This window comes from Bubalus bubalis, chromosome 11 (assembly GCF_019923935.1).
Source record: "Bubalus bubalis isolate 160015118507 breed Murrah chromosome 11, NDDB_SH_1, whole genome shotgun sequence".
NCBI classification, from domain to species: Eukaryota; Metazoa; Chordata; class Mammalia; order Artiodactyla; family Bovidae; genus Bubalus; species Bubalus bubalis.
Window position 1 is genome coordinate 11,498,128 of NC_059167.1, and position 16,159 is coordinate 11,514,286.

Below are 16,159 nucleotides of genomic sequence, written 5' to 3' on the forward strand. Positions count from 1 at the left end.
TGAATCCTAAAGGAAATTAACCCCAGATAGTCATTGGAAGGACTGAAGCTGAAGCTCCAATACTTTGGCCACCTGGTGTGAAGAGCCGGTTCATTGGAAAAGACCCTGATGCTGGGAAAGTTTGCGGACAGAAGGAGAAGGGAGCAACAGAGGATGAGATGGTTTGATGGCATCACTGACTCAATGGACATGAGTCTGAGTAAACTCCAGGAGATGGTGAAGGACAGGGAAGCCTGGAGAGTTGCAGGTCATGGCCTTGCAAAAATTTGGATACGACTAGGCGACCAAACAACAACAAGAGTCAGTAAGATTAACTTCCTGAAGCCCATCTCCCCAAAATACAGCCAACCTGATCCCATCCTCAGAATTCTGATTGACTCAGTTGGTCTCAGATGGCACTTGGGAACCATTTCACAAATGTGATTCTGAAGTGGTCACACTTTGACAGACACTCGTCCAGTTTGCCTGGACGAGGTCTGTCTGTTCTCTCTGTGGTAGTGTACACTTCTTGGCACTGTGTTGTTGCTTCAGCAAAACTCAGAAGGGGGAAGGCAGAGTGGTTGGGGAGGAAAACTGAAAGACAAATTTTATTTTACTTTTAACTGGAGGATAGTTGCTTTACAGAGTTGTGTTGGTTTCTATTGTACAACATTGTGAATCGGCCATGTACACATATCCTGACCCTCTTGAGTCTTCCTCTTGCCCCTCTAGGTCATCAAAAATTGCCGGGCTGGGTCCCCTTTGTTATATAGCAGCTTCCCACTAGCCATCTATTTTATACAAGGTCGTCTATATATGTTAATGCTACTCTCTCAGTTCATTCCACCCTCTCCTTCTGCATCTCTATTCTTGCCCTGGAAGGACAAATTTTCTAACAAAAATTTGAATTCCAGAGAAGTTTCCCAACTTACCATCTTTCAGAAGATGAGTAAATTGTACCTTTTTTACTGACAAGACACAATGGTGATGAGATGAAGCTGATTAGCTCACTCTAGACCTTTGATTAGACACCTGCCCCCAACCCCGACCCTTTAAATATTCCATCCAGAGAGACTCTGGCATGATCAGGGAGGGTGTGATCTGTGGACCCATGTACATATTATTTACTGACAAAATACTTCAACCCTGACCTCAGAAACCTCATCTTTGATTGATAAGGTCACTGCTAATGAATTAATGCTTTGATATTTGTTCTTGGTACTTAACATTTAGGAATAACTTCTGATTTGAATATTATATTTATTGAATAAAATACTATTTTTGTATGTTCAAATGTTGGAATTCAGTAAAATGGAATAATTACAGTATTGCCATTACTTCTGCATCAAAATACTGGACAGTTACAATAACCATTCACTTAGATGATGCTAAATTTCTAGGGCAGAATGTTATAAGCTTTGGGAAAGCATCAGTAATTGAGCTTATTTAAGGGATTCTTGCAGAGAAGGCAATGGTACCCCACTCCAGTACTCTTGCCTGGAAAATCCCATGGACAGCAGAACCTGGTGGGCTGCAGTCCATGGGGTCACTAAGAGTCGGACACGATTGAGCGAGTTCCGTTTCACTTTCCACTTTAACACTTTGGAGAAGGAAATGGCAACCCACTCCAGTATTCTTGGCCTGGAAAATCCCATGGACAGAGGAACCTGGCGGGCTATAGTCCAAGGGGTCACAAGAGTCAGACATGACTTAGGGACTAAACCACCACCTAAAACCCCAACCTTTCATGGGGATGAATGGATGGGTGGGGAATTGCTATTTCAGAATTATTCTAAACAAATGCGGGAGATATCCAACCAAGTAAGGGAACATTCTATTTATAGCACTTGACAATTCGGTTGCCAGTCAATGTCAAAGTGGTCCAGCAAGGTAGGATCTTGTCCACAGTTACAGGGCACCAGCTGAATGATGGGAACTTAGTTAGCATGACTCCAGCCTTCAGTGGGCTAGAAAAATTAATGAAGGGATCCCATATTTAAAGTATTTCCTGGAGGATCTGAGAGTCATACCTTTCTTTTCTTTGGCCTCCTAATAATTTTTAAACCAATAGCCAATTAGAGTCTGTACTAGCCCAATATATTTTAGATCTTTTTTCCAAGCAAGATGATGGTAAGATTCATTAATTCCATAAAAGTAAAGTTGAACATTTTCTGCTCTATATATCATTCTGCATTCAAGAATGGATTGGACATTAAACCGGTACAACTTGGGCCCTATCCTAAAGTTCTTTACAGCATTAGCATTTAGTGTCAGTTATATATTTTCTGGATGATTCTCTGAACTTTCAAATTATCCCCTCTTCATCTTTTTGGAAAATCAGGTTACATAGAGACAAATTTTCTGTAAAAGTACAAGATGTGAACCTGTATTAGGGTATAAGAGAAAAGCCAATGAACCAAATAGAGAACATGAGGTCACAGTAGGGCTATCCAGAAGGCTAAATTAGTGATAAGTTATATGAGTTACTGATTGTGTTCCCCTAAAGATGGATTGATTCTCTTCTCTAGACTTAAAACCCTCCCATGTCTTCCCATTTCCAACTGCTTATCATGTAGGTTGAGGTTCTGCTTGACCTGGCTCTGAGTGTTCATGGCCCTCAGCTTCTTCCACTTTATCAGACACGTGGGATTTCCTCTCTTCTTTGAACTTGCTGAACTCCTTCCAGCCTCCATGCCTTTGTACTTACTGGTTTCTCATCTTCCCTGACCTTTAAATGGCTCTGTCTTTCTAGACAATCAACTATTAAGGGCTTCTCTCCTGGCTCTGAGGGTAAAGTATCTGCCTGCAATCCGGAAGACCTGGGTTCAATCCCTGGATCAGGAAGATCCCCTGGAGAAGGAAATGGCAACCCTCTCCAGTATTCTTGCCTGGAAAATCCCACGGATGGAGGAGCCTGGTAGGCTACAGTCCACGGGGTCACAAAGAGCCAATCGAGTATTGGCTCAATGCTTTTTGAGAGGCCTGCTTTGACCACCCCTTTGAGAGGTGTATCTCTCTTTCAGTTACCTTCTGTCATATCAGCCTCTTCTCAATCCGCACATAGCACGTCACATGACTCCCACATTTCACTGAAGGTACACTGTGTGCCCTCGTGCTCAGTTGCTCAGTCATGTCTGACTCTTTGTGACCCCACGGACTGCAGCCTGCCAGGCTTCTCTGGCCATGGAATTTCCCAGGCAAGAATACTGGGCTGGGTTTCCATTTCTTCCTCCAGAGCATCTTCCTGACCCAGGAATCAAACTTGCGTCTCCTGTGTCTCCTGCACTGGCCGGTGAATTCTTTATCACTGAGCCACCTGTGAAGCCCAAGTATCTGTGTACATTTAGTTTCTTTTGTTTATTGTCTGTCTGTCCCCTTGACTGTAAGCTCCATCTGTGCAGGTGCCTCTCTCATATTTTATTGTTGTTATTCACTGCTGAACCCAAAGAACACAAACAATGCCTAGCACTTGGTAGGTACCCAATAAATATTTCTTGAATAATTAATTACAAGTGACCTAAGCTCTAGTAAAAGACAGCTGGCTGGAAGTGGTGTACAGGGATAGGACAAGGGAGGAAGTTGAGTAAAGCATCTCATTGAAATTTTCAATAATTCAGAATTCTCAGCTATAAAATGTATGCAACACAACTGACTGATTTTGCGAGCTTACACTAAGGAATCACCATCCATGAATAAGCATTTTGTAAATTCAGGATTCCTGATTAAAGATTATAAGACTGATAATCCAAAGAGATGTGATGGAAGGGATAATATGAAAGTCCAGAGAATTATTTAGGAAATATATGAGTGCTCAGTCGTGTGTGCTCAGTTGCTCAGTCGTGTCCAGCTCTTTGCGGCTCCATGAACTATAGCCCACGAGGCTCCTCTGTTCATGGAACTCTCCAGGCAAGAATTCTGGAGTGGGTTGCCATTTCCTTCTCCAGGGGATCTTCCCAACCCAGGGACTGAACCTGGGTCTCCTGCATTGCAGGCAGATTCTTTACCCACTGAGCTACAAGGGAAGGCCTATATATATATATATATAGGCCTATATATATGTGTGTGTGTGTGTATATACATACACATATATATATTATATGGGGAAAGAAATATATAACTGATGCTAAATGCTATTGATATAAAGAAAGGTACGACAAGTTCAAAGTTGTACTGATTTAAGGTCCATTTCGTTCTTGAGTTCAAGTGATCTGTCTATGATGTTCAACTTTACTTTTGCAGAATTTGTGAAACTTACCATCATCTTGTTTGGAAAAAGTCTAAATTTTATTGAGCCAGTGGTAACTCTAACTTATTATTGATCCTGAGATCATTAGGAGGCCACAGACAAGAAGAGAAAAATCCAGGTTCTTTTTAAATTTTTTGTTTTGGAAATTATAATTCTGTTTCCTCAAAACAGTCATAAATCAGCATTATTACATTATGGCAGTTTCTATAACATGAGGAGTTCTGGCATATTGACTCTTACAAATGAATGATCTCTACTGCTGGATTTTACTTTTGTATATTGCTAGAATTCTTATTAGTGTTCAATTAACAATATGGAATTAAAACTTACTATAGTGCATCTGAGACTATCCATAATTTCCACAATAAAACTAATAAAAACTCAAAGGATGTGACAGTTACCTTTTCACTCTCCCCTACCTCACAGTTATTTTCATTTAATCTGTAGTCATGAGTGCTTCATGAAATTTTTACTATATTGTGAATAAAGCTGAAGCTTAGTGCTCTTCAGGTCAAAACTCTTTGGTTTATTGAGAGTTTGACATCAATGGGATTCTACCTGAGAACATCTGGTTCCTTCCACTTATTATTGTTCTCTGGGTTTATCAAAAGTTTACTGAATCATATGCCTGAGCCTATGTGGTTCTAATTCCGCAGAATTATAATCTGATTCAGTGCTTCCCAAACACTAGGGTAGGAATAAGTACTGGTCCATGGCCAAGTCAAAAATATAAGGACAGGGCAGTGAGTTTTTATGAAGGTATTTTTTTCCTCAATTAAAAAAAAACTTACTTTATGTAAAGATGGTATTTTCTTTACTATTTGGTATAAACCATTCTTTTATGAAATTATAATTATAATAGATGTTGCATGCATGTGCGCTCAGTCGCTTCAGTTGTGTCTGACTTTTTGCGACCCCCTGGACTGCTGTCTGCCAGGCTCCTTTGTCCATGGGATTCTCCAGGCAAGAATATGGGAGTGGGTTGCCATGCCCTCCTCCCTGGGATTGTCCTGACCCAAGGATCAAACTCACATCTCCTGTGTCTCCTGCATTGCAGGTGGATTCCTTAGCTCTTAGCCACCAGGGAAGTCCATAAGAGATGGTAGTCTTTTTAAAATATGTTTTTACTTGACAGCCTAAAATATTGGCAATTCTGAGTATCAGTTTTCTTCCTTAAATTTTTTTCAATATATTAAATTCAGAGAGTAGCATAATGAACCCACATGTACTCTGTAAGTAACAACAATTTTGGTGGTTATAAAATCCCAATTAAAATTGAAATAAGTTCCCCAGAGGATGATCAGTTCCCTCACAATGCTGGTGAGAAGATGGACGCCTAGGAAAGGAAAATACCTTAACACTAGTGACTGCTGGGCCTGACATTTCAACCTTGGCATTTCAGTTTCTAAGAAGAATGTTTTTGATGCTACATAAGTGTGAAATGTGAAATATTTCCTACCATATCAAAAGCGAGAAATGTCACAACCACCATCAATTTCTGGCCTCCAAATGAGAATGAGAGCTCCCAACACTATGGGCCAACAGAGGCTGTCACTCCTGGACAGTGATTGCCAGGGAGCTGGGGCAATGCAAGAAGCAGCCATTTGCCACTCCTTAAAGCGAAGAAGGAAACAGGATTTGGCTCCAGATAGCTTGGTGCATGTGAAAAGAATGAAGTCAGTGAGCCCGGAGGCTTGCATCTTCCCATACAGAGAATGCTAACTTCCTAAACTTGATATCTGATCTTCAATGTTCAGACTGCTGGCTCCCTTTGTTGCTAACTTACACATAGCCTGACTCCCCTTCGTGCCTCCTTGGAGCAGTTTTCTCAGAGCTCCTGAGATGCTGTCTCCTGGGCTTGGAGTCCTAAACATTCCCACCAAATAAAATTACTCCCTACTTTCAAGTTGTAAGTATATATATTTTTCTATTTTATTTATTTATTTTTAAACATTTATTTTTAGTCAACATAAACAAGTAAAAAACCATATTTTAGAGGACCCTTGCCTCATGCCGTATACAAAAATGCACTGTTGCTGCTGCTGCTAAGTCGCTTCAGTCGTGTCCGCCTCCGTGCGACCCCATAGACGGCAGGCAGCCCAGAAGTGGATGTAAGACCTAAATGTAAGAGCCTAGATTATAAAAGTCATGGGAAAAAAAAAGCAGGTGTAAATTTTTGTGACCTTAAAGGGATTTTCTGGAATTGGATGGTAGTTGCACAACTTTGTAACTTTGCTAAAAACCAACTTTAAAACTATTGTTTTACAGCTTGTGAATTATGTCTCAATTTATAGAGGTGAGGCCTTCCTGGGTAGTGCTAGTGGTAAAGCACCCTCCTGCCAATGTAGGAGATGTAAGAGATGTGGGTTCAATGCCTGCGTTGGGAAGATTCCCTGGAGGAGGGCATGGCAACCCACTTCAGTATTCGGACCTGGAGAACCCCATGGGCAGAGGAATCTGGTGGTCTAGAGTCCACAGGGTGGTGAAGTTGAACACAACTGAAGCTACTTCGCACGTGTGCATGCAAGCATTTATACAGAGATGAGCATGCTTCCGTCTCCAAAAATTATTGCTATCTTCATTTTGGTTATTTTTTTTCATTTGTCTCCTTTTAACTACATTTTCCTAAAGGAAGTTTCTAGTCACAGATGAGCAAAATGTTGAAACACAGAAATTATTTTTGTGTTTTAACTTATAAAGATTTTTTTTTTAGTTTAAAGTGATTTTAGATTTATAGAAAAGTTGCAGAGATACTCAGTTTCCCCTAAAGTCGGCATTTCACACAGCCAATGGACCGAGGACCAAAACTAAGAAACTAACACTAATTTTACTCTTAAATGAACTTCAGACTTTATTCAGATTTTGTCTACTGAGGTCCTTTCTCTGTACCAGTGTCCAATCCAGGACACCACTCTGCATTTCGCTGTCACATCTTTTTAGTCTTCTCTGCTCTGTAACGGTCTCATTCTTGTTTTCTATGACCTTGGCAGTTTTAGAGAGAATGGTCCAGGTATTTTATAAAATGTTCTTCAGGTTAGGTTTGTCTGGTATTTCTCTTATGATTGGGATTGTGTGTGTGGGAGACAATATCAGAGGTAATACACCTTTCTCATGGCACATGTGGGGGAGTACTTGGTATCAACGTGACTTATCACCAGGAATACTGACCTTGATCACTTGCTTAAAGCAGTCTTTGTCAGGTTTCTCCACTCTACGTTTACCTTTCCATACTCCATTCTTTGGAAGTGAGTCATAAACCCAGCTCACATTCAGAGCAGGGTGGGAAGATTCGTCTCTACTTTTGGGAAGGGTTGCTTAGTCTGTTCAGGCTGCTGTAACAGAATACCATAGGGCGCATGGCTTATAAACAACAGGGATTTATTTCTCATGGTTCTAGATGCTGGAAAGTCCAAGATCAAGGTGCTGACAGGTTAGGGTCTAGGGAGAGCTTGATTCTGGGTTCATATACAGCTATTTTCCTGTTGTATCCTCAAATGGTAGAGAGAAGGGAGAGCTCTCTGGAATCTCTTTTGTAAGGGCACTATCACACTCATGAAGGCACCAATTAATCCCTTCCAAAGCCCCACATCCTATTACCATCACTTTGGGGGCTAAGATTTCAACATATGAGTTTTGGGGAGACACAGATATTTAGTCCATAGCAAGGGGGTGGGTACCTATATACATTATTTGTTGTTTTCTTTATGACAAATTTGTCTCTTCTCCTGCATATATTTAATCATTGATTTATATCAAGATAGATCCATATGTGTTTATGTTGCTGTTGTTTAGTCAGTAAGTTCTGTCCAACTCTTTGCAACTGTGTGGATTAGAGCCTGCCAGGCTCCTCTGTCCATGGAAATTCCCAGGCAAGAACAGTGGAAGGGATTGCCATTTCCCACTCCAAGGTGTCTTCCTGACCCAGGGATAGAACCTGTGTCTTCTGCATTGGCAGGAGGATTCTTTACCACTAAACCACTGTGGAAGCCCACGTTTATTTTATACTTTGTCTTAGAATCCAATCCTAGGTTTTTTATTTTGTTGCTCAAATTGTCCCACATTTGGCCCCCAGAGATCTTTCAGGTTGGTTTCTTTGTTCCTTGACAGACTTCATCCATTTTAAAAATTAAAAAAGAGTTGTTGTTTTTTTTTTTCCCCTTTGGGTATTTCCTTACTTTCTGGCATTTCAGGAGGCTCCAGAAATATATACTCCCTGTATATACTTATCTTATATACTCATCTTATATACTCCCTGTCTCAGACCTAGAATGTGTCCCAGCTTCTGAAATTGGTGGAAGGCATTAGAAACCAGGATCTACGTGCTAAGTGTAAAAGCAGTGATGTTTGGGTGTAAAGCCAGTAATGTTTGTATAGTGGGAAGCTGTCATCTTCAGGGAAAGGAAAGACACAGCTGTCAAGTGGAATAAAGAGGATAAAAGAACCAAAGAAATGTGTTAGGTGAATGCTGTGTTGAAACTGGAGGTAAATCAGGGCACCTGCTGAGTACCCATAATGAAACGCTGTATATGGATATGCATGGCCACTCAGCACATGCATTTAAAATTGATGATGAGACCCTGGGGTAAATCTATAACAAGCCACCTTTGCAATGGACTTTGATATGCCATTCTACCAGATTCACAGCTGATCTTTCACAGGAAGGCCTGGCAAAACCTGGCACTGCTTGATAGTGCTGTTTTTTGCACTGAGTTTTCTCCTTTTTAGGAAGTCAGCTCAAAGAGTCCCTTAAAACATAAATGGAGGGAATAATGATAATGATACCTAGAGAGTGCAGTTGCTTGGGATTCTGAAGTTCCTGTTTGTGTTTTATCATTATGACTTTTCATTTTGTCCGAAGCAGAGAAAGACTGGATACCAAGCATGGGAATAACTGTGGTGAAGAGACTGGAAGGAGAGAGCAGTGTTAGAGTCACGGAACAGCAGGCAGGGGAAGCATTGCAATTCTGTCCTCTCCAAACCTCAAGCGCAGAAGCTGGCTGTGTGGGAGATTGTAAAGGGAAATCTTAATAGGAGAGCGACGAGGTGGACAACCTTTGATACACTTATATTAACATATGTGCACCTCACAGAATACATTTTGAAAATGCTGGCAGACACAATTTTTTTTTAGAATGAAAACTGGAGAGTGCAGTTTTTTAGGCAGCTGAAAATTTTCAATTTTACTACAGATTAGCTAGGAAGTACAAAAAGCCCTTCCTGAGTCAGCTTAATACTGAAATGGAGTTTCCCAGAGTTGGTTTAACTCTGCTAGGGAACGTTATAACTCCGGAATCATTGATTGAATCCATTTAAGGGATGGAACAAATTTTTTTATTTGTAACAATGTCTCGATTCCACCTTCTTTTTTTTTTTTTTTTTGCCAGGGGTACCTGAAGCGACTGCTGTAATTAACGAAGCTTTGTTCTATTTACTAGTAGAGTCCCTTTTATCTCAGAAACCCATGATCCTGGAGGAAAAGCATCTCACAGTTCTTCTGAAACAGAAGTGAATGGGATCTTCCATTTGATCTGTAAAGTTGCATTTTCCTACATACCTCCCTCTGGAGGCAGTGTGGCTATGTCACACTTTTTGAGGGCTGGGATTTATCCTGTTGTTGTTCAGTCACTAAGTCATGTCTGACTCTCTGCGACCCCATGAACTACTACTGCCCGCCAGGCTTTTACTGTCTCCAAAGCTTGCTCAGATTCACGTCCATTGAATCAGTGATGCCATCCAACCATCTCATCCTCTGTCGTCTCCTTCTCCTGCCTTCAATCTTTCTCAGCATCAGGTTCTTTTCCAATGAGCTGGCTCTTCACATCAAATGGCCAAAGTATTGGAGCTTCAGCATCAGTCCTTCCAATGAATATTCAGGGTTGATTTCCTTTAGGATTGACTGGTGTGATCTCCTTGCAGTCCAAGGGACTCTCAAGAATCTTCTCTAGCACCACAATTTGAAGGCATCAGTTTTGGTGCTCAGACTTCTTTATGGTCCAACGCGCACATTCGTACATGGCCACTGGAAAAGCCATAGCTTTGACTATATGAACCTTTGCTGGCAAAATGATGTCTCTGCTTTTGAATATGCTGTCTAGGTTTGTCATAGCTTTTCTTCCAAGGAGCATGCATCTTTTAACTTCATGGTGGCAGTCACTGCCCACTGTGATTAAGTCCAAGAAAATAAAATCTGCAACTGTATGCCCACATTTATCCCGAGTCTACTATTTACTTAATGTATGGCTGTCTGCTTACTGTTCTTGCTTTGGGCTTCATCATGGCCCCTCTGTATCTAGCTTCCCAAGACACACACACACACACACACACACACGCACACACACATTATTGTGTTGAAGTGCTAGCCTCTAGCACCTCAGAATGTAACCAGTAAAATGAGGTCATTGGGGTGGTCCCAAATCCAATACAAATGGTATTTTCCTTAAAAGAAGAGGAAATTTGGACAGATAATATCGAGGCACAGAAAGAAGATGGCTATCTACGTGCCGACCAGATAGGCCTGTATCACATCTTTGTCTCATGTCTTCAGAAGAAGGCAAACCTGTGGATGCCTTAATCTCAGACTTCCCAGCCTCCTAAGCTGTGAGAAAATAAATTTCTACTTTTTAACCCAGTCTGTGGTTTTTGCTATAATTATGTATCAACCTATATAGTGCTATGTAAACTAATATAGTGCTATATGGAATATCATGAGAATCTTTTAGGGGAAAGAGAAACATTAATTGTGGAGTCACTGGATAAAGAAATATAAATAAACTAGAGACCTCCCTTAATCCCTCCAATGACCTTTTAGGTGGGCATTAACTTCATTATATTGATGAAGAAATAGGCCCTTGAAGAGATTAAGTAATCTGTGTAAAACCAAAGAGTTGGTGGTGGAATTGATTTACACTCATGTCTCCCACTTCAAGCCCTGGCCCTTTTTACTTTGTGTCATTAGGAAAGAAACTATAATTGGTAGCTAAACCCAACCAATGGTGTACTTCTACAATGACTCCAGTGACAGATGTACTTGCTTATTTGGGGGTAAACCCAAAGAAGCTTTAATCTGGAAATAATCCAAACACGATGAAAGAAACCCTCAGAATGACAAGTGAAAGTGAAAGTGGCTCAGTTGAGTCCGACTCTACAGTCCATGGGATTATATAGTCATGTCCGACTGTAAAGTCCATGGGATTCTCCAGGCCAGAATGCTGGAGTGGGTCACCTTTCCCTTTTCCAGGGAATCTTCCCAACCCAGGAATCAAACCCAGGTCTCCTGCATTGCAGATGGATTCTTTACCTGCTGAGTCACGAGAGAAGCCAAAGCATACTGGAGTGGGTAGCCTATGCCTTCTCCAGTGGGTCTTCCCAACCCAGGAAATGAACCGGGGTCTCCTGCATTGCAGGCAGATTCTTGACCAACGGAGCTATCAGGAAAGCCCCAGGATGACAAACAACCCTCTTACTAATCCATGAGTTACTTTTGTCTCCCACTAGATGGTGCTAGAACCTATTTCTATTATGACCCAGTATGGTGCCAGGAGCTCAATCCAGTGTTACTTTTGGTGATTTGGCCACAATCTATTGATATTTTGGTTTAACATTTCTTTCCTATTGTTGTTCTTGTTTCTCTGCTTATAATTGAGAAGGGAATCCTTGAAAGCGCCAGACTGGGAGAGTCATCCACCATGGTAGCCTGGCAGGAAATACACACCATGGTCACAGGGTGAGAAATACCTATCCAGTGAGCACAGGACACTTTTCTATTTTTGGAGAGGTCCTTCATACACTAATTCATGGTTGAATGCATAAAGAACAAGGGACTTAAAATTGTTCTATCTTTGGTTCTTCTAGTGATTGATTCACTCTGGGGAGAGGCCTATAACTGCTCTCTGCCTTAGTTTTTTCCATTTATAAAATAGAAATAAAATATGGGACACTTATTTCAAAGGGCACTCGGAAGATGAATGAGGTAGTGTCTCTTAAAATACTCTGCGGTTATTGGAGAAATAGAGTTATATCCTCTTTGTAAATAGTGCAAGAATGATGAGGCCTACAAGTTGACTTTGACCCATCAATGCCTGTTTCAATCTTTTCACCCCACTTGGTCACAGATTATCCCTAAATCCTTTCACTGCTTTCTCCAGTAAGATAAAATGGCATCAGCATGATGGAAACTGCCATCTGGGGAATGTATTACTAGGAGTCTTTCAGTTACCAAAGGGAGGAATTTGTTCTGCCCTCCAGAAGTCGTTTCATCTCGATTTTTCTCCAAGCTCAAGTACTTTGCTAAGGTTAATATTTGGGGTAAGATTTCTGGATCGTCTCTTTATACAGAGTCAGTGGGAAAGTTTGCGCTATCCTTTGTTTTCAACCTATTTCTCAGATGTGTTTAGAAAGGCCTACAGAAAGGTCCATGGGGAATGAAAGACCATGGATATTTTAGACTCTGTCAGGTTTTGTAGGCTTGATATACGCTATAGGCTGAATCACGTCTTCCCAAAATTCATATGTTGAAGCTGTAATCCACAGAGTGGCTGTATTTGGAGGCAGGGACTCTAGGGAGGTATTTAAAGTTAAATAAAGTAATAAGGGGGAACCCTGATAGGATGGGGTTGGTATTGTTGAGAGTCATCAGATAGCTCCTTCCCGACCACACCCCCACCAGTCACGTGAGCACAGAACAAGATGGCAGCCTCCTGTAAGCCAGCAAGGAAACACACGTGAGACCCACCATGCTGGCACCCCGACTTCCAGCCTCCAGAACTTGAGAAAATGAATGTGTTTTGTTTAGGCCACTGGGAATGTGGTATTTTATTATGGCAGCCCGAGCTGCCTAAGACAAACTTACCTCATAGCTCTAAGAAAGGGTTTGGCCTACTTTTGCTATAAAGGGCCATAGAGTAAATATTTTAAGACTTGTGAGTCATACAGTCTTTTATTAATACAGCACCTCAACTCGGGCCTTGTGGCACGAAAGCAGCCATAAGCAGTATATAAAATATGAATGAGGCTGTGTTCCAATAAAGCTTTATTTGCAAAAACAGACAGTGGGCCGTATTTGGACAGTAGTTTGCTGGCTCTAAGAAAACACAAATGTAATTTAAAGTGGATATATGCAGGTTTGTTCCTTGAAGGTGGAGTTCCATTATGACTAAACAAACATAAAATAAAGAGAGTTTCTTATCTTTTGCATTCTTTAAAGTTGCAATATATGATTCCCATGAGTAATAATGATTACTTTTAGGCAAAAAGCACATGAACTAGTGTATACTTTAATGGCCAAGCCATACAAATTTTCTGGATCTCCTAATTTTTTATTTCTCATAATCCAATAAAAATTTTCTCTTTAATGTTCTATTTTTTTCCTATATGAAACATTCATACAGAAGCTCACTTATGGTCAAAATATAAGTAGAATGTGTTTGTTATACATAGCAAATTTGTATAAAGAGTCAAGCTTTTTTTGTCTTTACATGTGCCAGTTCTGACAGTCACCTTTCCCCCTGATTCTTCCCACTGCTGCCAAGCACTTAGCTAGTTTTCTCCTTTTCCTATTCATGGGCTATAATTATTTGAAAATGGCACCTCATTGGCCTCTGTGACTTCAGTATGACTGCCAAAGCTTTCTACTTGATCATTTAAGTACAACCACAACCACCATTTATAAGATGCTTATTATGACCCAGCTACTAGGCCAATTGGAGAAGGCGATGGCACCCCACTCCAGTACTCTTGCCTGGAAAATCCCATGGACAGAGGAGCCTGGTAGGCTGCAGTCCATGGGGTCGCAAAGAGTCGGAGATGACTGAGTGACTTCACTTTCACTTTTCACTTGGATGCATTGGAGAAGGAAATGGCAACCCACTCCAGTATTCTTGCCTGGAGAATCCCAGGGATGGGGGAGCCTGGTGGGCTGCAGTCTATGGGGTCGCACAGAGTCGGACATGACTGAAGCGACTTAGCAGCAGCAGCAGCAACTAGGCCAATTATTTTCCAAATATAACCCCATTTAATTCTTCTAACAGTCCTATAAGATAGGTATTATTATGTCTATTTTTTAAATGTGGACATTGAAGTACTGAGTAAGCAAATGGCTCATCATTGAATAATCAGCAAGCAAGTAGCATTACTTGTTTTGGAGCCCAAGTGTCTGAATCCAGAACCTGTGTTTGTATTCCCTCCTCCTCATTGGCTCTCTGTAATGCAAACACTTTGAAATTAATACTTTCTTTATATCCTCATAATACCAAAAAATATAATCCACACATAACTACCAGCCCTCCAATAAGCTGAAGCACTGGAGATAGAATTTATATATGTCATTTTAACAAAGAAAATCTGGGTGTTTTGTTTTTGTGAATTTTACAGTCTAATTTCTTGTAAAAGACTGATTTTTGAAATCCATGCGTGTGTCATCTTAGTGTATTGTTCTCCATTGAGTTAAATATGGATTAGTCAATGCTGTGTTAATATGCTCTTATCTAAGTCTTTTGTTAAGACTATCAACTTACAGAAAATAGGGATGGTTTAGCTTAGGTCAGAGAAGGCAATGGCACCCCACTCCAGTACTCTTGCCTGGAAAATCCCATGGACGGAGGAGCCTGGTGGGCTGCAGTCCATGGGGTCGCTAAGAGTCGGACACGACTTCACTTTCACTTTCACTTTTCACTTTCATGCATTGGAGAAGGAAATGGCAACCCGCTCCAGTGTTCTTGCCTGGAGAATCCCAGGGATGGTGGAGCCTGATGGGCTGCCGTCTATGGGGTCGCACAGAGTCAGACACGACTGAAGTGACTTAGCAGCAGCAGCAGAAGCAGCTTAGTAGGTAATGTACTACCATCTGGGAAGATGGGAAGACCATGGGCTTCTGTGTTGGCAGACCTTGTGTTAGCCTCTCATTTGCTTCCCATGTTACACAACCTCTTGAGACTTTAATACCATTATCTATTAAACAGGTTAATAATATGTCCCTACCAGGTGACTGAGGTTAGAACTAATATTTGTGAACTACATAGCCTAGCACGTGCCTGGCATGCAATAGGCTCTTAATAAATGTTAAACTGCTGACAGCATTGATCTGATGACAAGTAACTTCAGAAAGAATATAAATTGATCAGCTGAAAATAGATTATTACTGCTTCCAAGATATGTGAGTTGAAAACCATATGTATGTGCCTTTGAGGCTGGATGTTGTTATGTGTTTAGACAAAAAATATAGTTTTCTTATTTGGAATAAAAATGACATTCTGGAAATCCTTGATATGACAGTGAGCTCTTTCATAGCAGTTTGCTGTTAGAGGGAAGAAGTGAGACACATGGCTTCGATTTGTCTCTGAAATACACAATTTAACTTTTAAATGCAGGGGAAAATGCCTGGGGGCAAAAATGAGCTTTTTTTTTTTTTTTTTTTTTTTTTTTTTAAAGGCTAAACACCATGAACATCTCCTACTCTTTCCCATTTGCACTTAGTATATATTTGGATTAACAGGTCAGGGCAGGCTTGTTTAAATTAACTGAGCCCTTATTTTGTTGTATTTATTATTTAAAGCATCATGTTGGGTCAGCAACTGTGAATGCCAGGAGCTGCTGAGACCAGATGAGAAGGATACAACGTAGATTTTTTTGCCTAAAATACCCCATGTGTATCAGCCAATCAGCAGGGATTAAATGTGATCATCTCCCCTTATCTGCTTTGTGGAGATTATTTGACGAGAAATTAAAGTACAAGGCAGTTTCCTCTCTTCTCTGCCATTTGTATAGATTTTATCTGCCATTAATTAGTTGTTTGTTCATAGAATAGTAAGAAATGTTGATATCTATTGAAACCACATATAAGAAGCAAATGTAGAAAAAATTCTGCATTGTTAAGACAAATATGTGATTTAGGGTTTATCAGATTTTTGGGGACTCCTATACCCGAGTGGACTTCCCTCG

The 16,159-nt window shown here is 40.7% G+C and overlaps 1 long non-coding RNA gene across 3 annotated transcripts in view; it reads left to right on the forward strand.

The window, feature by feature from the left end:
• LOC123327958 overlaps window positions 1-16,159 on the forward strand; it is an 82,624-nt gene that overhangs the window by 36,917 nt on the left and 29,548 nt on the right. Inside the window, exon 3 of one of the 3 annotated variants that reach the window (XR_006542601.2) lies at window positions 9,610-9,990. The exons of the other annotated variants lie outside the window; for them this stretch is intronic. This is a non-coding gene — a long non-coding RNA (uncharacterized LOC123327958). Of the gene's footprint in view, window positions 1-9,609; window positions 9,991-16,159 lie in introns of those variants that run through there. 3 annotated transcript variants of the gene reach the window in all.